This window comes from Manacus candei, unplaced genomic scaffold (assembly GCF_025592945.1).
Source record: "Manacus candei isolate 608988 ecotype Guabito, Panama unplaced genomic scaffold, ASM2559294v1 h1tg000023l, whole genome shotgun sequence".
Lineage (NCBI taxonomy): Eukaryota > Metazoa > Chordata > Aves > Passeriformes > Pipridae > Manacus > Manacus candei.
The window spans coordinates 18,838,872-18,848,772 of record NW_026138071.1 but is presented as its reverse complement, the minus strand read 5'-3'; positions in this window follow the sequence as shown (position 1 = coordinate 18,848,772).

Genomic DNA, 9,901 nt, shown 5'->3' with positions numbered 1-9,901 from the left:
TGATCAGTGAAAATAAACAGTGGTGATAGACTGCAGTCACTGTAAGACAGGGTAACTGCATTTCAAGTTGGTTATCAGTTCAAGCAGATAAGATGATTTGCTCACGAATGGTTTTCCACAAATGAAGGTCTGGGCATTTGTGTACAGTCTTGCACCTTAAAATAATAATAAAACCTACAGGTATAGCTGGGAAATACTATAACCTCTTTGCACAGAGAAGTGGTGACTCTTACTTAAGAAATGTGACAGGCCTTTAATTGGCATGCAAACCTTTTAATCTTTTTATGGTAGTTTTAAGGCTTGTACAGCCTCCCCTGTAAGAAATAAGTGTGCAACAAAGGTATTTATGTAGAGCCTGTATTATGGGTCACTAGTTTTTGTAGAGGAGGGGATTCGTCCAAAAATGGATCTTTTATTTCATCTATTGATACAGCAAAACCAAAATCCCCAAACAAACATTAGAGTAGGGATAGAGGGTTTGAGTTGTTTGAATGCAGAAAGAAGAGCTAGCCAGACTGACAATGGCACTTAAAGCAGAACAGTGAGATCTGTGCAACAGAAGAGGCTAAAATGATAATATGATCCTTGGAGCATTTTACCAATAGGGGTTATTGTAAACCAAAGCTAGCAGTGGAAAATGGCTGATGAACTAGGGCTAAGCCTAGAATGAAGTGAGTGAGGGTGTTTCAAAGGGGTGGTTGGCAGTTTGAAAGCGATGTAATATGGCCTATGCTCACTCAGCTTTTGAAAATCTATTCTCATGTTGACTGAGAGCTTGAGGGGCGGGCAGCCTTCCTTCACAGCCCACAGTAAGTCTTAATTAGTAGCCATCAGTCCCCTTGACTGTGCAGTTACAGATCCTGCTGGGGAAGGGGTTCCACACAGCCTTCACTCTGGCCAGGGAGACAACCACCAGCCCAGCCTTCTGGGAGCTGCCAGGTGCTCATCTAGGGACAGTGAAGACTTTCTTTCTGGGCTGGTGACAATCTTTTGTGTTCCCTCTGAGAGGACCAGTTCTGTGAAGTACTGGGCCTGACTGCTTCTGGGTTGAGGTCCTTTGGGTCTCCTACCTGCTTCTCCTTATTCACACTGACTCCAAAGGAAAGCCATGCTGACTTTCAGCTGCAGAATCCAAGTGGCAAAGTGCCTGGCAAGGTTAAAGTGATGGAGTTTTCTGCTGGTTTTTTCCCCTTTGGAATCAAGCAGTGCTCTGCGGAACAGGCATTGGTGAGCAGAGGGGCTGCTCACTATCTGCTTTTTCTGGGACACTCTCACCAGAGAGATGCCATCCAGCTTTTTGAGTTGCTACTTTGCACCATGAAAACCCTTGTCAGGAAAATGAGTGTTTTCTTCAGGCTAATACTATTGTCTTTCGGAAAACAGATGTTTGGGGGTTTGTTTGTAGCTTGACAATTTGCCTGGTAGCATTCCCTGTTCGTGAGGATTTGTTTGCATGGGAACATTGCTGGAGGGTGTGGGGGGGACACACTGCTGCAGCCCTGTCCCACAGCAGTCCCTCACCCCACTGCCTACAGGCCATGGATATGGGCTTCCTTTCAGGTATCTCCTGCTGCCTGCAGGCATCCTGCTTGCTCCAGCCATCCTGCAATTGTTCCACCCACAGACACACACCCTCTGCATGTCTTCCATGTGTCCATGCCTATGCAGCAGCTCTTGTTGGGCATCAGAAGCCAAGCACAAGGACCTTGTTTTTTCCTGCCACAGAGAATGAGATGGGCAGGCACCCTGTACCACCCCAGGCACTGGCCTTTCTGATCTGGACTGGAGGAGCTCTCCAGAGCTATCCTGGGATTTCGTGTCCCTGCAGTGAGACGTGCCTGCTGAGACTGAGGTTGGAGACACAGAGGTAACTGCTCAGGGGTCATGAATCCTGCCTGCTGTGAAGAGACAGAACTGCTGCTGTTTTTCAGGTAAAGCCTTCAACTTGCCCATCCCTCTCAAGCTGTTTCTGCACATGAGAAATCCCACAAGTCAACTTCCTGCTGTCTGTGCCACATCCTGCAGCGAGACTTCACTTTTGCTGGAAAAATAATAATTTTATTATAAGTGACAGACAGCTCAGCAGTAGCTTTGTGTCTTCCTCAGGGAGAAGCACCGCAGCATGTCGTCTTTTGAAGTAGCATAAAATTTTGGATAGAAATCTTGTTTTCTTAGTCGCCAAGTTCAGATCCTGTGCCTCTCCAGCCATGGGGTGTGATGTGCAGCCCTCAACATCAATCAGCCTTGCCCTCAGGGAGCTGGTGGTGCCCTGAGCCGCAGGCTGCCTCTGGCTAGCAGGGAGTGCTGCCAAATGCTCTGTCCACACTTGCATTTGCTTATGCTTAATTAACCCCTGCTGGAAATCCAGGAGCTTCTGCAGTGAGGGCCTGTCCCCCATGATGTGTCCTAGCTCTGAGTTTTCATTTTCTTTTTGTGTCCTTTGCACTCGGTCATGTTTCTTAAGCAAAAGGTTATTCCTCTTACAGCAGTGAGCATCTCTATGTTCAGTGACTCCAGGTTTTCAATAGTATTAATCTACAGTAGAAAGATTTTCTGATGTTTAATTTCTCATCCCAGTTACTGGCTGATGGAAACAGCAACATTTTCTCAACAGAGCTCAAGGAAAATGCAGTGAGGGGCAAATGGTGAAGTGCTTGTGCAAAATTTCTAAGCTACTCTGGAGAGAAAGAATGAGGCAGGACTGAAGTGCTGGGATGAAGGAGTGGGAAAACTGGGCTGACTGTTGGTAAGCCAGAAGGGGCTCAAAATTTAAAGGGAACGAGTTAGGAAAAACTCCTGTTATTTGGATCACAGCCTGTTGGATTTGCCACCTTTAATCTCTGATCTTTACATTCCACCTCTTAAAAACTGAGATAATGCCTCCCAAATCCCACAAGTGTACAGGGCTCTCATTATCGCATTATTTATGAAGCACTATAAGAGCTCTAAATAGGATGTGATGTAGAAGTGTTGTGAAGAAGAGGAAGGAAACCTGTTTGACAGCACAATGGCTATGAGTGAGGTTGTCTAAGTCCACAATGAAATCTCTCTCGATAAAACTGCAGCCAGTCTCAGAGCAGCCACACTAAATTCCCTCCTCTTGAACAGGAATTAAAATCAGCTGTGCCAAAACACAAAACATTTCCCTTTGCAGGGTGGCAAGAAGAGGGGGGTTTGCTTTTGTAGGGATGTAGAAGCATGTTTAAAAATGACCTTTTAAAAACTGGTGTGCCACTGGTTGGGTGCAGGGCAGCACTGAAACCTGAGCTGAGCTCAGGCTTTACTGCTGTTCTCTGCCACAGGATCAGCAAGGCCACGCAAAATGGAAGCTACTGTGGATAGGAGACAAGCTGCTGTTTAGACAGCTGTGAACATAACACCATAACACTGCAGATAAATGCAATATATAATTGCCAGTTGCTCAGTCAGTGTATTGCAACATGCTGAAGCAACAATGGGCAGTGCTGTGGCAGGGGATGGTGCTTCCTCCCCCTGGCCAGCCTGCCTTTGACCGCCTGGGAACAGCAGGACAAGGTAAAAACTGTACTTCCTCAGTGCAATTTGCCATGTTTTTGCTTGGTTGACAGCAAGCATGTGTGGGAGAGGAGGTGCCAACAGAGCTCCTGTGCCCAGACCCAGCTGTGCCACATGCAGCTCATGAGGGGGTGTTTGAACCTTTGCACCAGGTTTCGGGCGCTTTCTTGTGAGACCCCTGTGCAGGAGCCCCTTATGCCCCTCAAATCCAACTGAGGTTTCTCACACAGGACTGACATGGGGCCAAAACTACACGTGGTGTCCCCAGGGGGCAGTTCCAGCTGCAGGGATCAGTGTGGCCAACTCTTGTTTCTTGTTCCTGCGTGACAGCACATCCATGCAAATAGCGATATGCAAATAGAGATATCCATCCCTTCAAACCCCAGGGGGTATAGAACCTTTAGACTGTGGTGGTTAAATAAAAATAACCAAAGATGCAGAAATCATCCCCAACATGTCCTGGACGTGTGAACCTGTCACAGGTATCAAGAGTGTAAAAATAGAAATTCAAGTTCTAGGATCTGTACTGTAGCATGTTTTAAAAATGTCATCCAAAACAAATCAAAAGAAGGCGGCTTTGTCTAGACACTTGTTTCCTAACACCAAATGCCAGGAGTTATTGCGCCTGTACCTTTCTGGAGACTTTCTGGCTGGGGAATGTTCTCTTTCCAGAGGAAATCCTTTTAACTTTCAGCGGTTCAAGACTCTAACTGGGTGAAATAATAGCTTGGCATACACCCAAGCAATATGATTTTTATCTTTTTTGTTTGCAAAAGACTGACTTGTCCAATCCTATGAGTCATGGAGGGAATATGGGTGTCAGACCGCCCTTGTATCCAGGGATGGGCTTCTGGTGAGACAGGCATGGGGTCCTTGGTCAGAGGTGACAAATGGGGTCTGAAACATCCTCTGCAGAGCTGGAGTGGTGCTGCCTGCCCCTCTCTGGCCTTGGCAGGGCTGAGGATGTGGTGTTGCTGATGTGTGCATTTCTAGGCATCTTCATTCTCATTGAGTTATTCAAAGAGGCATTTTGATGGCTACTGCTCTGGTTTCTCCAGGTGACTCATCTTACAATAATTATGGATTCATGCTTTGTCTTTGCCAAACACTAACTATTCATCAGCTTCAACTACTGTGTTTAGATGTTTTCAGCTGAGACTTAAATTTTGATGGTTTATTTAGACCAGAAATAAGACTGATAGAATAAACACTGGAGCTTTGAACCTCTCAGGATTTTGTTTCTGTGCAGTGGATTAAACAAACTCAGGTATTTAGCACAAGTCTCTCTTCCTTGTTCTGATAAAAAAAGACCTTGAGCCTCAGGGCACAAAGTAGCAGCCATGGCTTTCGCTGTAAGTACCCTGCCTTCCCCATGTCCCTGGGGCTGTGCAACTGCACACATGTGCTCTGGCACAGCTGGGGACCCTCTGGCCGGGTCCTGCTGCTCCCTGTGCCCGAGGTCCGGTGCATGCCAGGAACTGCAGCTCAGCCACATGAGGGCAAGGTGCTGGTTTAACTTGAAGATGCAGCAGGCAAAAGAAGTGCAGCAGGAAGCTGTGTGGATTATCTTGTCTCAGGTCTCGTCTGGCTCATTAAGTTTATCACTTGTTAAATACAAACAGGACTGTTCCGATCCCAACTCCACAGCTCCTCCCTTTACTCTTAGCTCCTGTGGGGCTGCATGTGCTGGTTTTAGCTTCCAAACCACTAAGAACCAAAACAACACATTGTGCTTTGCTGTCTCCCACCTCCATGTGGAAAACTCCATTGTCCCTGGGCTCCCCTCCCTCACACCATCCACTGTCCAGCTGGAAACTCCATTCTCCCATTGTAGTGGCATGGGGCAATGGAGAAAGGACTATAAGCAATTGGAGATGTGCAAACCAGGAAATTATGCTGCATAAAATACCTTTAGGACAGGTGGATGCACAAGGCTGGGCTGCATAGGACTACCTTAGGCTAAACTGGAACTACGCTTTCCCCCTGAATCCTTGCTTGAAACAAGATGTTCAAGCAGAAAAACTTTGATCTATAAAGAAGCAGTGGACCTCCATGGACCCTCTGTGAAGGTCCTTGTTCTCTTTCTACAGGCATGGGACAGACTGAATGCAGGGCCTGACCCAGGGATGCAATAAGAGGCTAAATCTGGAGAAACAACCAAGCAACCAAAACAAGTGAACAGGACGTGAGTGCAGGTGTGTCCATGCTGTGCTCAGTTTGTTAGCAGCAGGGGCTGCTGGGCTGATGCTGCTGTTCTTGTCCTTCACCTTCCACTTCTCCTGCAGGAGCAGCATTTGATCATCCTCCTCCAAACTGTGCCATCAGGTGCTTCTCCTCCTGCTGCCTCTGTGAAATCCCAGCTGGGTCAGTAGCCACCCCAGCTTGTTTCCCAGGTAGGTTTTGTCATGGAGAGCAAAGCAGCCCCTGCTGCAGGTGGCCTCGCAGCCAGCATCCCAGCTGCTAGCATAGGACTGTGTGCCGGCAAGGTGGGGTGTGGGTGGGCTGTCCCAGCTGCTGCCAAGGTCCCTGGCACCCTGTCCCAGCACTGGCTGCCCAGGGAGGTGCAGAACACACAAGTGAGTGTGGCAAGGGGGCTTCTTAGGGCAGGACATGACTTGTGCTGTGCACGTTTGTTACTGTGCCCTTCACTGATGAGGAGCTCTTTGTCTCCTGCCAGTGCTGCTTCCCTTGGGGTGTCTTTTCTCCTTCTACCATCTTTACAGCTTGTTTTCCTTCCTGCATCTGCAAGGCTGCCTCCAACAAAGCCCTGGCAGCCAGTCTTATCTTGAAATACAACCAGTCCTGCTCCTTTCACTCCGGTGTCTGTCTGCTCAAACACTTGGCTGGAGCCCGGCCTCTGTTGGGGAGTGGAGCTGCTCTGCACGCAGCCCTGCCCACCAGCACTCCACTGGCAGGGCCATGGGCACAGCCATGTCCCAGCAGGGAGGGCAGGAGAGGGGCAGCTGCAGGAGCTGGGCTGTAAACAGGCACTTGGAGTGGTTTGCCCTGTGTATGTTGTTTCTGGAGTGGAATGCTGTTCATTAAATGGGTAGGAGAGATGACTGAGACTATTTTTTCACTCTTGGCTTATTCACTTGATTTGAAAGGCTTTCTGTCTTTTTTTTCCCCCTGACTTTATGGGTTTAGTATTTTGGTGATCAAAATAGATCTGCTCTGGAGCATCTGTGGGAAAAGGCCTCACACCTATTTTGGGAGAGGAGGCTTTAAAACCCCATGGGTGATGACAGATTGAGAACTTTGACTGCTTATACCTTGAAGCAGATATTCCTGATAAGTAATAGCACCTGAAACTATTGCAGACAGTGCAGATACAAAGAGCACCAAGATTAATTAAAGAAAACGAGCTGTTCCTTTTGCCTGACCACACCTTGCAAACCAGGAATTATTTCATTTTATGCAAAAAGAGGAAAGCCATGTGCTGTCTTGGCCAGGGCAGTATATGCAAGTCTCAAGGTATTTGCTTTGTTTATAGTGCTGGGGCACGATGGTGAATTCAGTGGAGCTGCAAGTGAAAGTCTTTGTTCTCTAAAACTTCATATCTCTCGAAAAATTGGTAGGAAAGTGGGTTATTGAGTGCAGCATTTCATCTGGTTCCAACTCTTACTGTGGTCAGTGGTGACCTTTCTGTTTGCTTTGAAAGGCACTTGTAAATGGCCTTGGTGTTACAGGCAAATGCTCAGCGTGACTTGTTCTGTAGTGAGGGTTAGAGCCTTGTTCAGGAACCAGCCATCTGTTTTATCAGACTGCCTTTTGCTTCTGCAGTCCAACTGACATGCATCCTTTTAGCAATGAAAAAGGCTGGTAAGACCACTTTTGTCAAACGCTGTGCCTAAAGCACAGAGCTTTAGGACTGTATTCCTTTACACTAAATATCTTCTCATATGCTAGGTTGGGATTTATTTTTACTTTGCTGCCTCCAGCCCTTTCTGACTGGCATTTCCTGGAGACTGCTGGTGATTTCCAATAACAGGCAGTGAGAGCAGGCATGTCTCCTGCAAATCCTAGTGAAGGTTTTGCACAAGGTTTCACTGGATGCCAGTGGAGGTGGATGATCCTCCAACGCCTCGTGGTGTTGTAGTGAGTCACAAGTGCAGGTACTACGGGCACCAGAGCCTGTGACAAAATAATAGCACAGTCCAAATGTACCTGTGCAATTTGAAAGTACAATCTAGGGTACAATCTAAAAGTAACTCCAGGCATTAAGAAAGATTGAGTGTTATGTCCCACTCTATATGATCAACTAAAAAAAAATGACTGGTTTTACAGGTAGCAGCTTCTGGCATTTGGCTGACTCCTGGTATGCATGTTTGTAAGGTTTATTTTCCATTATTTTAGCAGAAAGCATAGAAACTTGTGCTGATAAAAGCTGAAATGCTGATTTATTCACGTGAGTCTATGAGCTGTCAGAAATATCAGCTAGCATGAAACTTGCAATAAATCACTGGAGCTCACAACTCTGCTACTGACAGTAGAACAACTGCCATTTGCTGAGGTCAAAGCTGCAAAAAAGAACTTCAAGTGCATTTTTAACCTACAAAAAATTCTGAATGTAGAATAACAGAATTGTGCTGTTTAGGTTTCTCTGATTTCTCAATCAAATTTGCACAATATGCAACTTAAACATCTGGGTTCCCTTTGGTTGTCAGCTGCTGATTGCCATCCCCTCATGAAGTCCTGACCTTCAGAAATCGCTGTGATGATCTGTTTTGCCTATTCATAGTTGAGTTTCATGCCAGTGAAAGATGCAGGTCTTGCTTCTTTTTGATTTTCAATTCACATCTCGTGTTTCTGGTCCCTGTGCTGTTAGCTCAGTGGCAGAAACCACAGAAGTGCTGCCCTGCAGGGTAAGTCCCTCCAAACAGCAAGTCACCCCTCTCATTTTTCTCTTAATGAATTCAGGTGGAAAGAGAAAGGGGCCCACACTGACCCCTGGGTGAGCCTGGATCAGCCACCCCTGCTCTGTGCTGAAGAAGGGTTTAGACCAACTTCATACAAGGTTTTGGCTAGACTGGTTCTGCAAAGCAAAAATGAGCATACTTACTCTGAAAACTAGTGCTGGGGTGTTGGACCTGACACAGGCCATTGCATCACACAGACACATCATCAGTGCCCTTCAGCTGAGCTGTGTGAGTCATGGCCAAATGATGCCCACAGGAAAGAGAAGTGCACTTGGTGATGTCTTCTTCTGACAGCTACTTCTTGGATGGACCAAGAAGTTTGTGTGCTCTCTAAGGTGCAGTTCATATAGGGAAGACAGTTTTGCTTGTCTTTCACAGGCCACAGGTAAAAAGGGATCTTATGCCTTACCCAAAGGAGGATTTTTCCCATGAACATGCTTATGAAAGCAAACCAGGAATGCAGTATTCTTCCTGGGAGCAACTCCCTTACCCTAAGCCATGCTGCCCTGACATAAGGGGGACCACCACAAGACCAACCCTGCTGTGCCACAGGGCCACTTGTGCCACTGTCCCTATGAAGAGACCCAAGGAAGAGGGTGCCAGAGACTCTTGCCTGTCCAAGGCTGTTCCTGTGTGGATGGGACACGCTTCCCATGCACCCGTGGGCTGGAAGAGACGGTCTGGCTCTGCACCTACCCACTGCACAGACTGCCTATCTTTGGTCTTTCCCATTTATGTGGGGATTAGTCACACCAGGGCTTCAGTGTTGCAACTTTGATGGTGTAATCCTGCCATGTCTTTGGTAACTCAGAGTCCTCTCGAACAAGATGTCTGATGTGAAAAACAGAAACATCTATAAAGGTGAGTATTAAAATTCTTCTGGATGAATTTACATGTTATAAAAAAATGAGAATAGAAGCAGTGCAGAGGTGATTTTCTTTTTTGATCTTTCAACTGTGAATTTCTTGATAAATATTCATTACACAATTCCATTTTGACATGAGATCTTCAGGGACACATAGTTCAAATACAGCAAAACCCCCACATTTCTCAGAGAAAGTTAAACTGTTCCTGGTCATTGTACTTATTTTAAGCTTTCCAAATTTCTGTAATCTCTTTGCACTAGTTGAGCTGCTGCAGAGACCCTGGGTTTGCTTTGGCTGGTGATCCAGCAGAACTGGGATGTCACCCTGGCAGTGACCCACTGAAGTCCCATGGGAAGAGCCACTGGAGGGAGCCTGTGGGGACCATGGTCCCTGCAATTTGTGACAAACATCACATGAAATTTGCTGCCAGTACTGGGGACAGCCTAATCCCCCACCATAATCATCTTATATAAAAAGCAAGTAGGTGGTGAGGAGTGGGTGTCTGGCTAGAACCAGACCTCAGTGGGTTCATGCAAACCTGTGGCCCAGGCCCATCACCACCAGTCAAGGTGTAATTCTCAT